Source organism: Nicotiana sylvestris, chromosome 1 (genome assembly GCF_000393655.2).
Source record: "Nicotiana sylvestris chromosome 1, ASM39365v2, whole genome shotgun sequence".
Classification (NCBI taxonomy): Eukaryota; Viridiplantae; Streptophyta; class Magnoliopsida; order Solanales; family Solanaceae; genus Nicotiana; species Nicotiana sylvestris.
The window spans coordinates 108,375,207-108,396,001 of NC_091057.1; positions in this window are offsets into that span (position 1 = coordinate 108,375,207).

Consider the following 20,795-nt stretch of genomic DNA (forward strand, 5'->3'; position numbering starts at 1 on the left):
GGGGTGCCTAACACCTTCCCCTCGGGATAATTTCTAGCCCTTATCCTAATCTCTGGTCTCTTCATCTCGAACCTTTCTTAAAGTGTCCTAATGTACTATAATCATTAGGTGGCGACTCTTCAACTTCCAAACCCAATTCTAGAAAGGGAATAGAGTTGTCCTCCCAATGTCGTATACCCGATTTTTGACCCCACGGTTAGAGGAAAAGGGGGGCGTCGACAGCATGGAGACTCTGCTGGGGAATTTCTTTAGGCTTTTACCAATACATGTTGCTTGTGACTTTACTATCTCATTAATTGCTTTATTTACTGTCTTTTATTCTTTCACTGCGAAACTGACTTGGCTCTTCATGTCTTTTCTTTCCTTTAGTTGCTTTCCTTTATTGCTTTATTTCAATGTTGTTGTAATTACTACAGTTATTGTAATTATTTATCTTATGAACGTGAAAATACATGTCAATTTGTTTCATTCTTGTAAACTACATCTTCAACATCATATTCCACTCGTGCCAAACAAACACCATAGCAACGCTTATAATGAGTGGTTGCTCCCTTCCAATATTATAAACCCCCTAAATGTGGCAAATGCATATTTGCGGTAAAACCAGTCGATCAACGGTATAGTCGACGGTTCCGCGCCTTTCCCTCTTGAGTTGTCCGCTCAAGGGTACCTTGTCTAGAACTTCAAAAAGTAGAAACCATATTCACTTGAAACTGTTCATGCATCATGGTCAACCCTAGCCGAGTCAGTTATGTTGTCCACATAATGACTCCTTAAGATAGCCTAACCCAAAGTCCATCGGGTTTCCTGAAACCCAAATGGACACCTCCATGTTATGTGCATTTATTTGGAGAACTAAATGCCTTTTGCTAATTATTGATTCAAATAGTCGAGTCTGGTGGGGTTAAGGGCCTAACACTTTGTTTTTCAGAAAATGAGGCACGAGGTCCCCAGATTCGATATGGTATCCAACATTCATCCAAGGCTGCTGAATTGGTGGGAAGATCTTCACTCTAGTGATCAGACACTCGTCCGCAAATACTTAGGGAATTTGCCCTCACTTCTGGAAATCCAGCCCAACAACAAGATCATTGAGGCTGCCACTTTGTTTTGGGATAGTGACCGATCAGTGTTCCACTTCGGAGACTTGGAAATGACCCCTTTGCTAGAAGAGATAGGGGGCCTAGCTGGTATCCCCTGGGAGACTCCGGGTTTGCTTATGCCAGAAAACCGCAAAAGTAGAAGCTTTCTTAAGATGATGGGACTCAAGAAAAATCCCGACCTCTCTTGCTTGAAAGACTCCTACATACCATTTGACTTCTTGTACGAGAGATATGGCCACAGCAAGTCCTATCGCACCTACATGGACGAGTTCGCCCTCACTTCTTTGGGACACAACATAGAAGGGTCTTTGTCTTCATGTTTTGCTTCTTGGGCATGATAATTTTCCCTATGAAGAAGGCTAGGATCCACACCAGACTAGCCATGGTGACCAAGACCTTAATGGAGGGTATTGATGGGCAAACTTTCAGCATAGTACCCATGATCGTTGCTGAAATATACCGGGCTTTGGAAAAGTGTCAACAAGGAGCCCCACACTTTGAAGGGTGCAACTTGTTACTTCAACTTTGGCTCATAGAACACCTTCAGAAATGTGACTACAGACAGGAAATCATACGCAGGGATTGGGATGACCATATAGCTTTTCATCACCTAAAGCGAATGAACTTTATGCCCAATATGTTTGCTCAGCCATAAGACGCCAGTGGATGGGTAGAGTTGTTTGAGAATCTGAAAGAAGAGCATGTACAATGGATGTATGAGTGGTTCCCAACCGGGGAATTTATTGTTCGATCTCGGGATGCACCATTCCTTATACTCATTGGCTTGAGAGGAACTTACCCTTATGTCACTCTCCGAGCTATGAGACAAGCAGGGAGGAAACAAATCATACCAAGGGTCGACAAGATGAGTCACTTCAGAGCCGACTTTCAGGATGATGATAGCCCACACAGGTGTCAAGCTCAACACATGTGGCACTACAAGCTTGTTTTGGGAAGGGAATCCTTCGAATCAGACAGGTATCATGCCGGATGTGTGCCGCACTATTTGGGTTGGTTGGAGGATGATCACATTGGTTTGGGTCACCCAGGGTTTGTCCATGGTCATAGGCTTATTGATGAAAAGACTGCAGGAAAGGTTAAATACAATCAACTGCGCAAAAGGATGCGAGAACGAGCACCGGGAAATACAGGAAGCCTACGAGAAGTTGATCAATGAGTTGAAGGATATGGCTGTCAATGCCAACAACCGGCTGGGGTATCTGGAACGAGGCTTAGTGGAATTGGAAGGTAAATTTCTGAAGAGGATCGACGATTGTCAGAATGTTGAAGGTAATGAAGGTGGGCACCTAGGCCGAGCTTACTTGTTGCTGGGACTGCGCGAGCTGGTGCATCTGTACGAGGGAGGCAAGAATACCAGATCTGGGAAAGGTCCGTCTGGGATCAAGTAGTTAGGAGTCTTTTATTTTGCTTCTAATGATGTAATAAGGCCGATGACCACTAGTGACATTTTATTTTCCGTTATTTAGCATCACTTTGGAATCATCTTATTATCAATAAAATGAGGCATTTAGCATTATAAGTTCTCCAAGTTAATTTGTCGCTAGGCCTACCTCAGGCACAACGAGGAACCCAAATTAGGACGCGATTTATATTCTTGCACAATGTGTTTAAATATTGCAACATTTTCTTCTCATAACCTGCACTAACTTGTTACCTTTTTGTTTTTCGTTATTTTTATTCCCCTCCCCAAAGGTTAGTTCGTGCATTCTGGCACCATCATCATACAGTAAAAGATCCAAGGTCCCTCCACCTCCTCCTTCTCCGAGTCCTATCCGGAACAAGAACAAAGGTAGAATGGGAGATTCAAGCGCCAGAAAGTGGACTGATGTGTTATTTTCGAGGAGGAAGGGGAGGAAGGCCCTTCTATACAAGTTGTGAACCGAGGAGAGTGCCTCAGCAATTGGTCAATCAGAACCACCAGGGCCCGGAAAGCTTCGGGGTAGCAAGGCTAAACAAAAGCACCATGCATCACATTTTACTTTTTTACTAGCTGATTTTATTTTTCCATTGTCTTTAATTCTGAAAAGAGCTCTGATACTCAAAACAATTATGAATCTAGTCGAAGCATTTCAGTTTATTATATATCTCGCTCTTATTATTTTCCTATCATTCACTTTATTTTACACATCATTACTATTACTTGCCTTGATGATGAACCAATGATTGTGACTTGCAACGAGACAATACAACAAACGGATACGGACTCCGAAGAGGATGATATACCAGAAGAGGTCGTTAGAGGAGTTGAGAATTTTGAAAATAGGCCTAAGTCTAATTTGGATGAAACTGAGGTCGTTAATCTGGGAGATGCAGAGAATGTCAAAGAAATGCGCATCAGTGTTCACTTGTCACCATCAGAAAAAAAAAGAGTACATAGAGTTCCTAAAAGAGTATGAGGATATCTTTGCATGGTCTTATGACGATATGACTGGCCTCAACACATCCATTGTGGCTCACAAGTTTCCAACAGATCCTACATGTCCGCCGGTAAAGCAGAAGCTCAGGAAGTTCAAGCCAGACATGAGTTTGAAGATTAAAGAAGAGGTTACTAAGCAAGTCAAAGCCAATGTTCTCAGGGTGGTAGAAGATCCGACATGGTTAGCCAACATCGTGTCGGTACCAAAGAAGGATGGGAAGGTTAGAGTCTGTGTCGACTACCGGGATGTCAACCAGGCCAGTCCTAAAGACAACTTTCCTTTGACGAATATACACATCTTGATCGACAACTGCGCCAAGCATGAGCTACAGTCATTCGTTGATTGTTTCGCTGGGTACCATCAGATATGGATGGATGAAGAAGATGCAGAGAAAACGACATTTATCACGCTATGAGGGATGTACTGTTATAGAATGATGCCGTTTGGATTGAAAAATACTGGTGCTACCTACATGAGAGCCATGACTACCATCTTTTACGACATAATACACAAAGAGATCGAGGTGTATGTGGATGACGTCATCATCAAATCCAGGAAAGTTGCAGATCATATGGAAGACTTGCGAAAGTTCTTCAACAGGTTGAGAAGGTACAATTTGAAACTGAATCCCGCCAAGTGTGCATTCGGGGTTCCTGCTGGAAAATTATTGGGTTTTATCGTGAGTCGTCAAGGAATAAAATTGGATCCATCAAATGTCAAAGCTATCCAAGAATTGCCGCCGGCAAAGAACAAGAAGGACGTGATGAGTTTCCTGGGAAGACTCAACTATATCAGCCGATTCATAGCTCAGTCTACTGTCATTTGCGAACCCATCTTCAAAATGTTGAAGAAGGACGCTGCTACCAAATGGACTGATGACTGTCAGAAAGCTTTTGACAGAATCAAGGAATACCTATCAATGCCGCCGGTCTTGGTTCCACCTGAGCCAGGAAGACCCCTATTGCTTTACCTTGCGGTATCGGATAGAGCATTCGATTGTGTTTTAGGACAACATGATGAAACAGGGAGAAAGGAGCAAGCCATATACTATCTCAGTAAGAAGTTCACACCGTACGAGGCCCGGTATTCTCTTTAGAATGCACTTGTTGTGCTCTGACTTGGGTCGCGCCGAAGTTGAAGCATTACTTATGTGCTTACACTACTTATCTCATATCCAGAATGGACCCTCTGAGGTATATCTTCCAGAAGCCCATACCCACTGGCAAGCTCGCCAAGTGGCAGATCCTGCTAAGTGAATTTGACATTATTTACGTAACCCAGAAAGCAATCAAAGAGCAAGCCTTGGCGGACCATCTCGCCGAGAATCCCATAGACGGAGAATACGAGCCCCTAAAAACGTATTTTCCTGATGAAGAGGTATCTTTCATAGGAGAAGATCTTGCAGAATCCTATGATGGTTGGAGGTTGTTTTTCGACGGAGCTGCAAATTTCAAAGGAGTTGGCATAGGAGCAGTCCTAGTATCAGAAACCAGTCAGCATTACCCGGTATCCGCCAAGCTCAAGTTCCTATGCACCAACAACATGGCCGAATATGAAGCCTACATTCTAGGGATTAAACTGGCCATTGATATGAACATTCAGGAGTTACTAGTAATCAGAGACTCGGACCTACTCATACATCAGGTTTGAGAAGAATGGGCAACCAAGAATCCCAAGATACTCCCTTATCTGCATCACATACAAGAATTGAGAAAGAGGTTCAGAAAGACGGAATTCCAGCATGTTCCCAGGGTACAGAATGAGTTCGTCGATGCACTTGCCACTTTGTCATCTATGATTCAGCATCCAGATACAAATTTCATTGACCCCATCCAGGTCAATATTCATGACCAACCAGCTTATTGTGCTCATGTTGAGGAAGAAGCCGACGGGAAACCATGGTTCCACGACATCAAAGAGTATTTGACCACAGGAGAATATCCAGAGCTTGCCAATGCTACCCAGAAACGCACGCTTCGGAGATTATCCAATAATTTCTTTCACAGCGGAGGAATCCTGTACAGGAGGACTCCTGATTTGGGTTTATTAAGGTGTGTCGATGCAAGGGAAGCAACCAAGTTATTGGAGGAAGTACATTCAGGGACCTACGGACCGCACATGAATGGTTTTGTTTTAGCAAAGAAGATACTCCGAGCAGGATATTTCTGGATGACTATGGAAACAGACTGCATCCAGTATGTCCGAAAGTGCCATCGCTGTCAGATACATGCAGATATGATAAAAGTGCCTCCAAACGAGCTTAATGCAACAAGCTCACCAAGGTCGTTCGTCGCTTAGGGAATGGATGTTATCGGTCCAATCGAGCCTACCGCGTCAAACGGGCACAGTTTCATCTTGGTAGCAATTGATTATTTTACTAAATGGGTTGAAGCAGCATCATACAAAGCAGTTACCAAGAAGGTGGTAGCAGGTTTCGTCCGCAACCGTATTGTTTGTCGGTTCGGAACTCCAGAGTCAATCATCACCGACAACGGTTCCAATCTTAACAGCGACCTGATGAAAATAATGTGTGAGACTTTCAAGATCAGACACAAGAACTCTACGGCTTATAGACCGCAGATGAATGGAGCCATAGAAGCGGCCAACAAAAACATCAAGAAGATACTAAGGAAGATGATCAAGAGGCACAAACAATGGCATGAGAAGTTGTCATTCGCCTTATTGGGTTATCGTACCACAGTCCGTACATCAACCGGGGCAACTCCCTACATGCTGGTTTATGGTACAAAGGCGGTCATTCCCGCTGAGGTAGAAATCCCATCATTAAGCATCATACAAGAAGCCGAGTTAGATGACGCAGAATGGGTAAAAGGACGCTACGAGCAGTTAGCCCTCATAGATGGAAAGAGGATGAATGCAGTCTATCACGATTAGTTATACCAGAACAGAATGTCCAGAGCCTTCAACAAGAGAGTTAAACCAAGGAAGTTTACACCAGGACAGCTGGTGTTGAAGAAGATATTTCCACATCAAGACGAAGCCAAAGGGAAATTCTCTCCCAATTGGCAGGGTCCATACATGGTTCACCGAATTCTAACCGGAGGAGCCCTTATTCTTGCAGAAATGGACGGAGAAGTCTGGCCGAAGCCGATCAATTCAGACGCAGTAAAGAGATACTATATTTGATCGTATGCTTTTCTTTATGATGTAATTTGAACTACGCCTGACCTGATTCCCGTTTAAGAGGGGATAGTAGGCAGCCCTATGGGTTCGGTCACATTTTAATAAAAAATCCATTTTCCCCGCTATTGGAACTGGGGCAGAATTTTGAGGAGGACCCTCAAAATTTTGGAATCGATCCGCTTTCAGTTATTTAGCACAGCCGTCAGCAGCGCCAGCCCAGTGAACTGGGGCAGGATTTTGAGGAGGACCCTCCAAAATTTCGGAGCAAGCAAGGTTGTCGTGTCTTGAACCACGTTGCAGTTGTTGGTTCATCCAAAATAAAATCATTTTTTTTCAAAATATATATACTTACATTACATTTACTGAATCATGCATAGACATCATTTGCATCACCGTCATTTAGAAATGCTACCCCAATGATACGTAACGTCAGAAGCCAAGGGATACGAACTAACCTTCCCCCTCTATAGAACTCACGATTTTTCTTTGGATGCAGGAACTCAGATCGCAATGCAAAACGTATTCACTCTTCAAAGTCGAAACCCTCGAAACAATCACTCAACTCACAAAGGTCTACTATCTACACCCAACATTCCCCAGCAGTCAAGATATCGCAACCGCCTATCAGCTAAGAAAATTACTACTACTCTCTACCTTCCGAGGTTAAGCTCTACCTCCATATTGCATAAGGCTACCTTTATGCCTTTTGAGGATAAGCTCTACATCCATTTGCATTTTGCATAAGGCTACTTTCTGCCTTTCGATACTAAGCTTTGTCTCCATTTGCATTTTTGCATAAGGCTACCTATCTGCCTTTCGAGGTTAAGCTCTACCTCCATCCTGCATAAGGCTACTCTCTGCCTTTCGAGGTTAAGCTCTACCTCCATATTGCATAAGGCTATCTTTCCGCCTTTCGAGACTAAGCTCTGTCTCCATCTACATTTTGCATAAGGCTTTTCTGCCTTCCGAGGTTAAGCTCTACCTCCATCATCACCTGCATAAGGCTACTTATCTGCCTTTCGAGACTAAGCTCTGTCTCCATCTGCATTCTTGCATAAGGCTACCTTATCTGCCTTTCGAGACTAAGCTCTGTCTCCATCTGTATTCTTGCATAAGGCTATCTATCTGCCTTTCGAGACTAAGCTTTGTCTCCATCTGTATTTTTGCATAAGGATATTCTCTGCCTTTCGAGGTTAAGCTCTACCTCCATATTGCATAAGGCTATCTATCTGCCTTCCGAGACTAAGCTCTGTCTCCATCCTGCATGGCTGAAACATCGCCACTTTATTTTCTTGCATGGCTGAAATATCGCCACTTTATTTTTCTTGCATCGGCTGAAAGATCGCCACCTTATATTTCTTGCATCGGCTGAAATATCGCCACCTTTTATTTACGTCCTGCATTGGCTTAAAGATCACCACCTTCTGCATTTCATGAGCTGAAAGATCGCCAAATTATCCAAAGGCGTCATTGTTCGGAGGCACCACTTGCATAGCCCGAGAACACCATTTCATGGCCTGCGAATATTTATTTTTATGCTCTTCATGGACCAGGACGTCCTAGTCTGAGGACGTCATCCTAACCGCCCGAAGACAACATTCATGGTCCAATGGGAACTTGCATCATGTTTTAATTATGCACAATATACGCCGCATTGATCATTTGCAGGTACACCCGCTAGCGAACGGCCGTCTCAGTAGAAGCGATCCCGCTCCGGTTCTCCGCAATCTATTCGATTCCAAACACCTTTTAAATCTGACCATCGCGTCCGTCTTTTCAAATCTCCATCGACACATTCCGTCAATGGTTCCTGAACTACATGTGGCCTGATTTCTGTGAAACCAGGGATATGTAGGCAGCTCAGAAACCAAAGCGCGGTCAAAGTTCTTTTTCAATCACCGTTTCCGGTCAAAATTGGTCATCTTGTCTTTACCCGACAACTCTTTCATCCTCCTCGGGTAAAAACGGGCAGCTGTTGATACCCAATTTTTCCCTATGTATTTTATACCCAAAATATTTTCAAAATAGCATATATGTGCATATATAAGCACACCCAAGAGTTTTGGTATTTTTTGTGATTTTTAAACCAATTTACTGCCTATTTTAATACCACAAAAATCCAAAATCATTCCCAAAATTATCATTTTTTATGAATAACTTATTTCATTCTCATATTTACACCAAAATATAATTAATATGATTTTTTCATATTTTTACAAATTTATTCGGAATTTCTAAAGCTTAATTGCATGAAATTGCAATTATGGACTATTTTTATAATTAACTGCGTTTTATAATTATAAAATTGCTCCAGATATTTTTAGATTAATGTTTATATATTATCAATTAGTGTTGTGCTTTCAATTTATTTTAAAATTATTTTTTAACTATTTTAACTAATTAAAAAGAGGGAAAATGGCTATTTAAAAGCTGGCCCATTTCTATTTCAATTTTAGCCACAATTGAATCTCAATTTTGACCCCAACTCAGACCAATTAGACGACCCAATTTTTACCCAACCCAAACCCAATTAATCTAACCCGCCCGCTTCCCATCTTTAAATCCTGGCCGTTGATTGTTTTAATCAACGACCCTCGTTCTTTCTTTCCTTTTTTAATCCCGCCCCAGCCCCTAACCCTAATCATTTCTCCAAAGTATCCGCCCCCGAATTCTCTCATCCTCTCAAATGCTCTCTAACACTCGAAACCCTAGCCGCCTCTATCGTCGTCTCCGACTAGTTCTCATCGGAGTCCATGGCTTCTCAGGCCATGGACGGCCTGTGCTCTCTTCCCTTCACTCCCAAACCATGATTATTCAAGGTTCTTCGAGGATTCGATCTTCAACAGGCTTGTTCAGGTCCTCCGCCGACCTGAGTTCCTTTGGTTTCTCCGGCCCCGTTCCAGCATGTTCGAGCTTTGACAAGGCTTAGCATGGCCCAGACTCGTTCAGAGACCAAACCATTTCAGGACTTCTCGTCTCTAGGGTTTCCGAGAAACGCTAAGAAGCTTGATTCGAGGTTTTTGCTTTCCTTATTTTCTTAGATCTGTAGCAGATCTATGCTCTATTCGATGTTTTAACGATTTCCCCTAATTTTCCCTTTTTAAAAGTAGTCTGTTCAAATTAGGGTTTTCAAAAAATCCTAAAATGATTCTTCTTCTTCTTCTTCTTCTTCTTCTTCTTTCTTTATGTGAATCTGTGTGTTCATGCCATGCTTTAGGGGTTTTCATTTGTTTCTTATGATTTGCTGTTAATATGCATGTCTCTCTAAAAGAGTTCCCTAGGCTTGTTGAGTTTGCCTTCTCTTTTTGTGTGTCCTACTCGGACTGAAACCCTATTTGGGGATTTTGCGAGCTTTTGGTTCTAGGGTTCTACTCTAGAAACCCTAGGCTCTCAAATTTGTGCTGAGTTCATAGACTGAACTGAAACTTGCTTTCCTTTTTGCTTATGATTCTAAAACTGTTTATGCCAATATTTCTTTCTTGCTTGATACTAGCATGCTTATATACGAGGGTTTTGTTCATTGTGATTGATTTCAATATCCTTTTACTGAGGCTCGATTGATTTGCTACTGATTTTTTACAACTTAGCCTCTTCCCTATTTTCCTGACTAAGTTCATTCAAAGCTTTTAAAACTTTCCGACTGTTTGATTACTTTGTTTCCTTATTCTTTCAAAACCGTGTACTATAGTTTCTTACCTTAAATAGACTCTGTATGAACCTACCCTTTATTATGCTACTCTGAAAGTTTTCATTATTTTCCTTTCCTTAATTACTCATTCCCGTTTGAAATCAAATCCCTTTGACTAAGGGAGATTCTGTTTTATTGGCAAAAAGTTTATTTCCTTGCCTTTTTGTTTACTCGTTTTTGCACTATAAAAAGGGACACACACTTCAGACTTTAGGAGACATGACACAAGTTCAATACTTTCTCTACTACTATTTTCTCTGCTTCTAATACTGAACATTTTGCTCTTCTTCTCTTTTACTGCCTGAAACATTCTTGAGTTACTTTTGAACTCTCAAGTGTTTTGCTGAAGACTTAAGTCTGCTCCTGCTGATTTCTGGTTGTCTGCTTACTCTGTTATTCTGCTGTTTATTTACTTTGCAACTGGTATGTCACTCTTAATTTAAATAATGCTCCTCTACTATATGTTTACTTCTTAGTCTGTTATGTTCTTCTTTACTATGTTTCTGCAACTTTGTGGCTACTTTTCTTATGTGAACTCCCTCTCCTTTTTCCTTTTTGTATGAGAGTATGGTTCTAGCCATGACAACACTCTCTTATTGCTACCCATGACTTTGAACTGGGTTCTTTGAACCCCTTAACTCAAACCAATTCCCACTTCCCATTTCCCCTTATGTGTGCTTTGAGCCTAAGACCTTGGTCTGGCAGTGTCCTAATCACTGTCCAGACCTTGGTCTGACCTTCAATAGGTCTTGCTCTCATTTGTTTGGCTAAACAGCTTGGTCAGGGGGTGTGCCAGCCAGCCTTATGGCTGGGTATGACCACCAATCTGTTATGACTTCCCCAACCCCTTTTCACACTTACACTCATTCATAGCAATTAAGTTCTGCCTCCCTCTTGCAAGCCATGCTTTGGGACCCTTGAGTTCCCACTGAACTTGGATGCTTGAGGGCTGACTCTTCCACACTGCACTATTCTTTTAATGGTATCCTGGGTGTAAGCAATGCCGAGAATCCTTGAGATTCCTTGGAACTCTGAAACACTTTGGATAAGAGAAGGCTTTGGAAATCTGGATTCGGAATTGGTTAATCACATATTATTAGACATTAAGATTGAATTAGGTTCCTCGGATGCAGCTGTTGGTCTTTGATGTATTTTTATCTTTTCTTTTGGTCTGTAATAACTTGTACAAACTCGGGGAATCTAGTAAAAGAGTGTGGGAGGGATTTTACTTTCCTGCATCAAAGGGTAGAAACCATGCTTTAGGGTTTTAATTCTTTTTAATGTTTCTGATCCAATAACATAGAAATCATGCCTATAGGAAACAATATTTAACTTTCTGCAATCTTGCATATAGATATCATGCCTATAGGAATGTGCATGTTAACGATATTAGGCAAATTTTTAGGGTTAATCAAATCAGCATCTATTTACAAGTTTGTTAACACGGTTTAAAACAAATGACTCGTAGAGATCATGTCTATAGGAAGTTTTTTAAAATCAAACTTGCCTCACTCGTCTAAAAGCAGTAACGATTTCATTGACTAACGGACAAAAGCCAGTGGTTCTCCGAACCATTGAGCCTCTTCTCAGATTAGTTCAACACTTTCTAAAACATAATCTTCTAGTAAACTTGCATGCTTTCTGAAACTTACTGTCTTTTCTGGTAGTTCGATGAACGATTTCCAACTCAGTTACATATCACTTTTCTGTATTTTATCATTTTTTAATAAGTTCTGCAGCTCGAACTCGTTTTCTCCTTAAACAATCTGCCTCTTTTGAAACTTGTTTAAAATTGCTCTTTCTCTACTAATCTGTAATTCAATGGTCTGTCTTCTGGGAACTATTTTACGTCGTTTTGTTAAGTCTGCGGCTTGCCTTTTCTTCAAAACTTTTCTGTCTATTTTTCAAAAGAATCAGTAATCCCACTCGTGTTAATTAAGTGACTTAATCTCTGACAATTGTATCTGAGTTGCCTAATGCAGACTTTCTGTCTAAATATATGTGTTGAACCAGTCCGCTCGCCACTTAATTTTTAACTTAAGACCAAATTAGTATATGCTAAGACATGCTAAACTAAGTGTTGTCTGATTTAAGGGGTTTATTTGAGCCTTGTTTGCTTGTTTACTCATCCCTTTATTTGATATTTGTTTTGAATGTCGAAACTAGAATTTTATCCTTTAAACTCCATAAAGGCCCCATCCCTTTCTTCCCTCTTAGGATTAGAAGTCCTAATACCCCGGGACTGATAGGTCGGGACGGGTATTAGCATGCAATAAGTAAACGATACTAAACGCGCTTTAACACCTTAACGGGGTGGGAAGGGTAGAATATGGATATGATGACCGGTGCGCTAATATCACGTGCGACCCCTCTTCTGAGAAGTGATTGCTGGATATTGCATTGAAGTGATCCATATTAATCAATAAACCTAGGACCCCCTTTCCCTTTACTTGTTAATTTTTTAGTTTTCTTTTAAGACTAATTTTCTAAACACTATATTTCTTCAACTCTTAAGCTTGTTTGCTAAGCTATGTGAATCCTTTTGCTTGTTCTCTTACTTGTCTTCTTAAAGTCACAATTGTAACATGGCCGGGAACCACACTTGTGGATCCTGAGGGGTTCCTAACACCTTCCCCTCAGGATAATTTCTAGCCCTTACCCTAATCTCTGGTCTCTTCATCTCAAACCTTTCTTAAAGTGTCCTAATGCACTATAATCATTAGGTGGCGACTCTTCAACTTCCAAACCCAATTCTCGAAAGGGAATAGAGTTGTCCTCCCAATGTCGTATACCCGATTTCTGACCCCACGGTTATAGGAAAAGGGGGGCGTCGACACATAGTAGGATGGATAAGATTATGAATGATGATATTCGGGAGAAGGTGTGTGTGTCTCCCATTGATGACAAGATGCGGGAAGCAAGGCACAGGTGGTTCGGACACGTTCAGAGGAGAAACCCAGATGCTCTGGTAAGGAGGTGCGAACGGCTGGTTGTGGAGGGCTCGAGAAGAGGTAGAGTGCGGCGTAAGAAGTATTGGGTGGAGGTGATTAGGCAGGATATGACGATGCTTCAGATTTTTAAGGACATGACACTTGATAGGAACATGTGGAGGTCGAGTATTAGGGTTGTAGGCTAGGAGGTAGTTGAGTCTTGCCTTATGCCATAACTTTGGGAGACTAGTTTGGTAGGGATACTATTTTGCTTTTGCTTTGTATCATTCCTCTTGATTTCATGTTGTTCTTATTTTTCATATGTATATTTCTTTCATATTATTTCTGTGGTGTTACTAATATTGTCTTCTTTTGTCTTTTTGTCTTCTTAAGCCGAGGGTCTTTCAGAAACAACCTCTCTACTCCTTCGGGGTAGGGGTAAGGTCTGCGTACACACTACCTTCCCCAGATCCCACCAATGAGATTTCACTGGGTTGTTGTTGTTTTAATGAATATGAATAGTCCATGACCTGATATTTAAAACATCAACAAAGGAGTAAAAGTTCCAACTATTTTCCAGTTACACAGAATATGAATAGTCCATGATCTGGTATGTAAAATATCATTTTATTGTCAAAATTGTTATTGGAGGAATCAAAAGTGAAATTACATACTATTATACAAATCGAATCAGAACTTCAAATAATTGAGGGACTAAAATATTATTAAACAAAATAAAATATTATAGTAGTTAGCATTGTCGCCTTGCTGTGCGGGAGCGGGGCTGCTACGACATAATTGACCCTTGAACCCGCAGAAAGGGTAAAATGATACTCAACACTGAAATGGTCACCATATAGTTAATCTTCTGCAAATCCTTTAATGTCAACATCTTTAACCATAGTCATAACAGATCTATTCCTAGCTAACCGATCATTCATTCTTCCAAAGTTTGATGCACCAATGATGGGACCAAAAATCCATATAGTTTCAAGAAAATTAATAAAACCATCAAATCCAACTCCAAAGCATCTTCAAAGCTTCAAGTTATCTATATTTGATCAACTTGCTCCTTCATACCATATCAAGATCATTCTCTATTATTCCATCAATGGAGAAAACAAAGCTTCTAATAATTCTCAATTACTTACACAATTGGAGGAACCATTGGCTCACACTTTATCCAAGTTTTACCCACTAGCTGGAAGATTTGTCAAAGATCAAGAACATCTCTTTATTGATTGCAGTGACCAAGGTATTGAATATTTAGAAGCTAAATTTGATGGGGAACTAGCTGAGTTGCTGTATCAAAGACTTGATGTTGAGAATTTGGATCAACTTTTACCACAAGAAGTTGGTCCAGCTGACTCTGCCACAACTCCATTACTGACTATCCAAACCACTTCATTTTATTGCGGAGGACTTTCTATTGGGATGTGCGTTTCTCACAAAGTTGCAGATACTTCCACAGTCCTTTCATTTATCAATGTATGGGCCAAAGCAAATCAAGGAGAGAATATCAATAACGTATTGTGCCCGGATTTTGGAGTTCCTTCATTGTTTCCACTTACTGTTATATAACAGTAGAATGAAAGATACCGCATTTTATTGAAAATACATTTACAGTGGGTCACTGAATCATTGTTGCTTGTTAGAGCTGGAAGTGGAGCTAGTAGTATCACCAACTAGGGTTGTGCATTTGGATCGGATATCCGAAATCCGATCCGATCCGCTCAATTTCGGATTATGGATTTTGGATATTTGGATCGGATTCGGATTTGATTTATTAAAATTTTGGATTTTCGGATTGGATTCGGATTTGTATAGTTTGAACCCGACCCGATCCGAAATCCGAATTTATTAAGGGAAGTATAAATACTAATTTTATTTTTAGGGTTAGGTCTTATTTCATTCTCGTTCTTTTCTCACAAGTCACAGCCTTATCTGAGACTCAGAATCCACCCACACCCAGAGACTGTTGCTCACTTCACGCCTCAAGCTGCTCCTGCTCGTTGCTTCCTCTATCTCTTCTCTTTGTTCCGACGACCGGCGACCGCACTGGTAAGACACTAAGACTCACTCCTTCTCTCTCGTTCTCTCTCTCTTTCTCCCCCTTTCTTAGAGCTTAAAGGAAGTGTTTGTTCTCTTTTATTTCTTGGATAAAATTGATGAAATAAATTGAGGGTTTCACTCTTGACTTTCTTAAACAGAAATACACCATACTATACTACTATTTTGAATCCGATTTTACTTTTAATTTTTTGTTTTGTTTCGTAGATGGAAGATGAGGTAGAGATGGTGAATAAAGTTCAAGCTCTTGTAAAATGTGGTGAAAGTGGTGCTTCAAATGATTCCACAACCAACGTCGAATCTGAATCTGGTTCGAAGAAAAGAAAAACCATGAAAGAAAGATCAGTGGCTTGGCGACACTTCAGTAAGTTCACTGATGACGAGGGTGTTAAAAAAAGCGAAATGCAAGTACTGTCCAGAAGAATATGTAGCTAACACCAAAAACAGTGGTACAAGCAATTTGCTATCACATCTTCTCAAGTGTCCAAACAATCCCCACAAGCCAAAGACAAGCCAGACAAAATTAGCTTTTCAACCGAAAGGTCAAACAGGTGATGTCTCACTTATCCCTTGGAAATTTTATCAAGAGGCATATAGGAGGGCTTTAGCTCGTATGATAATTATAGATGAACAACCCTTCATTTCTGTTGAAAAGGATGGATTTAGAGACTTTGTGAGAGCTCTTCAACCTTTATTTCATATTCCATCTCGTACTACTATGACTAGAGATTGTCTTGAGATTTACCATGATGAAAGACTTGCTTTGAAGTCAATTTTTAAAGAATCAAAATAGAGAATTTGTATTACGACTGATACATGGACATCAATTCAAAGAATTAACTATATGTGTGTTACAGCACATTACATTGACAAGAATTGGAATTTGCATAAAAAGATATTAAATTTTTGTCCAATTACTAGTCACAAAGGTCAAGATTTAGCTAGTGGTGTTGCTAAGTGTTTACTTGAATGGGGAGTGGATAAAGTATTTACTGTGACAGTCGATAATGCAAGTTCTAACGATGTCATGGTTAAAGAATTATCCAAACAATTTATTAGATGGAACACTAACTTGATGGAAGGTAAGCATGTTCATGTTAGATGTATGGCTCACATCATCAATCTAGTTGTTCAAGATGGGTTGAGAGAAGGGAGTGTGTCTGTGGAACGAATAAGGCAAGCTGTTAGATACATTAGACAATCTCCAGCAAGATGGAAGAAGTTTAAAGAATGTTGTGATCTCGATAGGATAACTTCTAAAAAATCATTGTGCATGGATGTTCCTACTAGGTGGAACTCTACATATTTGATGTTGAAGGTTGCTACAGTTTATGAGGAAGCCTTTACAAAATATTGTGATATTGATTATGGTTTGATGTCATGTATTTCTAACTGTATTTGTGAGGATGGACAGCCTGCAGGTCCACTTTTAAGTACTAATTGGGATAGTGTAAGACGTACTGTGAAGTTTTTTGAAATATTTTATGAACTCACCTTGAAGGTATCAGGTACACTTTATATTACGTCTAATGTACACTTTCTTGAGATATGTGTTGTTGGTTCTTCTTTGAAAGAGTTGATGCAAAGTGAAGATGCTACCTTGAAAGAAATGGAAAATAATATGAAAGAGAAGTTTGATAAGTATTGGGGGGGTCCACAAAAGATGAACAAAATGATTTTTATTTCATGTGTGTTCGATCCACGCCACAAGTTTCAATCTCTTTCGTTTCCTCTTGCTGCCATGTTTGGAGAAACAATAGGTGTGAAAATACAAATTGAGGTGAAGACATACATGGAATCTTTGTTCAATGTGTATGCAAAGAAGAATGGTGGTTCTGGTTCATCTCCATCTTCTCCATCTTCCGGTTCATGTCCATCTTCTCCATCTTCCCCTGGTTCATGTCCATCTTCTCCAACTTCATCTACTTCTTCATCATCGCTTTCAAAATTCATGTTAGATTTAAAGAAGCATAAGAAGGGTGAAGGAATTGATTCTAAAACAGAGTTAGATAAATATTTGGGTGAAGATGTTGAGGAAGACTTTGAAAATTTTAAAATTCTGGGGTGGTGGAAGTTGAATTCACCCAGATTTCCCGCACTTGCTGAGATGACACGTGATGTGCTAGCCATTCCTATTTCTAGTGTTACCTCAGAATCAGCCTTTAGTACTGGTGGACGCATACTTGATCCATTTAGGAGTTCATTGACTCCTAGATTGGTTCAAGCTCTTGTGTGTGTCCAAGATTGGCTTCGGAACGAATCAACAACTCCGGTTAAAATTGAAGAAGATTTAGATAATCTTGAACAACTTGAAGCGGGTAAGACTATCTTATTTCTTCAATTACTTTACTTGTGTTTCATGTATACTTATGTTATGTTTCTTTAGATTATTTTTAAACTAATTTATTATATTACTATCTTATTCTACAGACTTTATTAATACCGGAAGAGAGCCTTGCATCGTTGACATGTAGAAGGTAAGATTTCATTTCCCAGACTTTAGTAATTCTGCTTTTATCCAAATGAATTGATACATTTGGGTGCTGATATATTATGCATGAGAAAGTATATCTGGTGTTCATTAGTATGTTCAATCTAACAATATTTATGGTGTTCATCAGTTTTATGACTTTATCCAGTATATGATTTGGGAGTGAAGTTTCTAAGATTATATGATTTTCTTACAAATAAGCTTTTGGTGGCAGATTACTAACCATTTATGTTTACTTGAAGGAATTACTTTGATTTGTTTCATTTGCGAAATCTTTGTATGGTAATATGAGTATATTATCCAAAAAATGTATATGTTGATTTCCTATTTGTATGGTAATATGTGGACTTTGCTGAATACATCTGAGAAAACATATAAAGGGCTTGTGCCCGTATCACTATATACCACACCAAGTATTTGAAATGTTAGAGCAAGAGTAGCCAAAAGAGGCATTTGCTAATATGTCATTTGCTAAGGTATTTCTTCCAAATTGATACTTTGTTCTGTTGGAATGGATATTGCAACATGCTTGCATACTTTGTTCTGTTGTACAATTGTAGTGTGTTTGAAGTTTGAGAAATTTTCTGCCCAGTATTAGAATGACTGATGCGTGGAAATTACTTGTACCAATGTTTCTCTCATTTACTTAGGGTTGTGATTTACTGATCCTCTCATTTTTGACAAGTGCAGTGTTGCAGAACTTGAAAGCATGCCAGGAATCAGGATTGAGTGCGATGGTCATAGAAGTTGGAACTTGGAACTCTTTTGTGTAGTCTATTAAGGAATTCTGGTTGAGGATTTCAGTTCATTAGACATATATTTGAGATTTCAGTATATTTTGTTTTGTTATGAAGATTGTGTTTTGTTTATGTAATGGATTCTATCACAAAAATTAGGATTTGCGGCTTTCCTTTTCTTGTTGAATTATAATTATTAACTATGTGTATGTCAATTAGGACTGATGTTCGAGAACTTTGTTCACAAGAATTAGAACTATAGAGATGACCAAGAACTATGTGGATTTGGACTGATGTTCACAAGAATTAGAACTATGTTGAATTGAACTGTTGTTTATGTTAATTTTGTTCTGTTATGAACTGTTGAATCCGATCCGATCCGAAATTATGCAATCCGATCCAATCCGATATAATTCAGATCGGATTCGGATTGAATTTTGTGGAATCCGAAATCCGAAATTTCAATCTGAAATGTGCTAAATCCGATCCGATCCATGCACGGCCGTATCACCAACATAGCAACCACACTGAAAATGCTAGCACCGAGTAAAGTGTGATTTTGGCCACATTGGATCTCGCCATGGCTGAAGTTTGATCCATTTCTATGGATCATAGATTCTCTCGAAGGAAATATACATACCACTTGCATATTTTGGAGATTGGAAATAATCCGTTGTATATGAGAAAAGTCAACACAATATAATTAAAGCACCTAAATTTAATCTACCTTGTTTGAACCACATGTTCTTGTTGAAGTTTGGCAAATTTGTCCCACATCGGTGGGCTCTTGAATTTTGGGGGGATTTTCCCCCTATAAAAGAAGGCTTAATGTTTAGGATTTAAACACACCTCTCATTTGCCTTCTCATCTGTTTAAGGCATTTGTATTTCTCTCTTTAGTATTATTTCACTTGTATTTTTGGAGTGAAATAAAATATTGGTTGTGTCCGAGGAGTAGGCAAAATTAGCCGAACCTCGTAAATTCTGGTGTTCCCTTTATTGTTGTTTTATTGTCTTATTTATTATTTGGTGGCTGTCATAATTTTTGGTATAGTAGTTGTGACTTATTCACACTATATACATTTGGCTTCCGCAACAATTGGTATCAGAGCCAAGGTACTGTCTAAGTATGCTCTGTGGTTGCAGCATAGTCTGATCTTCCACATCAGAAAAGATTTATCTTGGTAACTGAGTCAAGATTTTGTCTTAGTATGCTCTGTGGTTGCAGCTTAGTCTGATCTTCCACACCAGAAAGGAAATAATCTTGATTGTGTCGTCAGCTATTAAATAATATTTGTGTCAAAGATGGGAGACAATAAACAAGAAGAATCTACATCAAGTGTCAACAATACGTCATCATTGGCATCTTCGCTTATGACAAGAATTGTGTCAAATGCGAAATTTGCGGTAGAAATATTTGACGGGTCCGGACATTTTGGGATGTGGCAAGGCGAGGTTCTAGATGTCCTTTTTCAACAAGGGCTAGATCTGGCCATTGAAGAAAAGAAACCAGATGTTATTGGAGAAGAAGATTGGAGAATTATCAACCGTGTTGCTTGCGGTACCATTCGATCCTACCTTGCTAGAGAGCAGAAATATCCATACACAAAGGAAACTTCTGCAAGTAAATTATGGAAAGCACTGGAGGATAAATTTTTGAAGAAAAACAGTCAAAATAAATTGTACATGAAGAAGAGACTGTTTCACTTCACCTATGTTCCTGGTACCACGATGAATGAACATATCACCAGTTTCAATAAGTTGGTCACAGATTTGCAAAATATGGATACAACTTATGATGATGGTGACTTGGCCTTAATGTTGTTGGCGTCACTTCCTGATGAGTACGAGCACCTTGAAACTACTCTACTCCATGGAAATGACGAAATTTCTCTCAGAGAAGTTTGTTCGGCTTTGTACAGCTATGAACAAAGAAAGCGAGAAAAACAGAAGGGCGGAGAAGGAGAAGCACTATTTGTGAGGGGTCGTCCTCAAAATCAAACGAGGACAAAGAAGGGAAGATCCAAGTCAAGATCCAGACCCAGCAAAGATGAATGTGCCTTTTGTCGAGAAAAAGGGCACTGGAAGAAAGACTGTCCGAAGTTGAAGAATAAGGCCAAATATAATAATGGAAAGGCCATTATGGATTCAAATGTAGCTGATTGTGATGATTCAGACTTCTCATTAGTTACAAC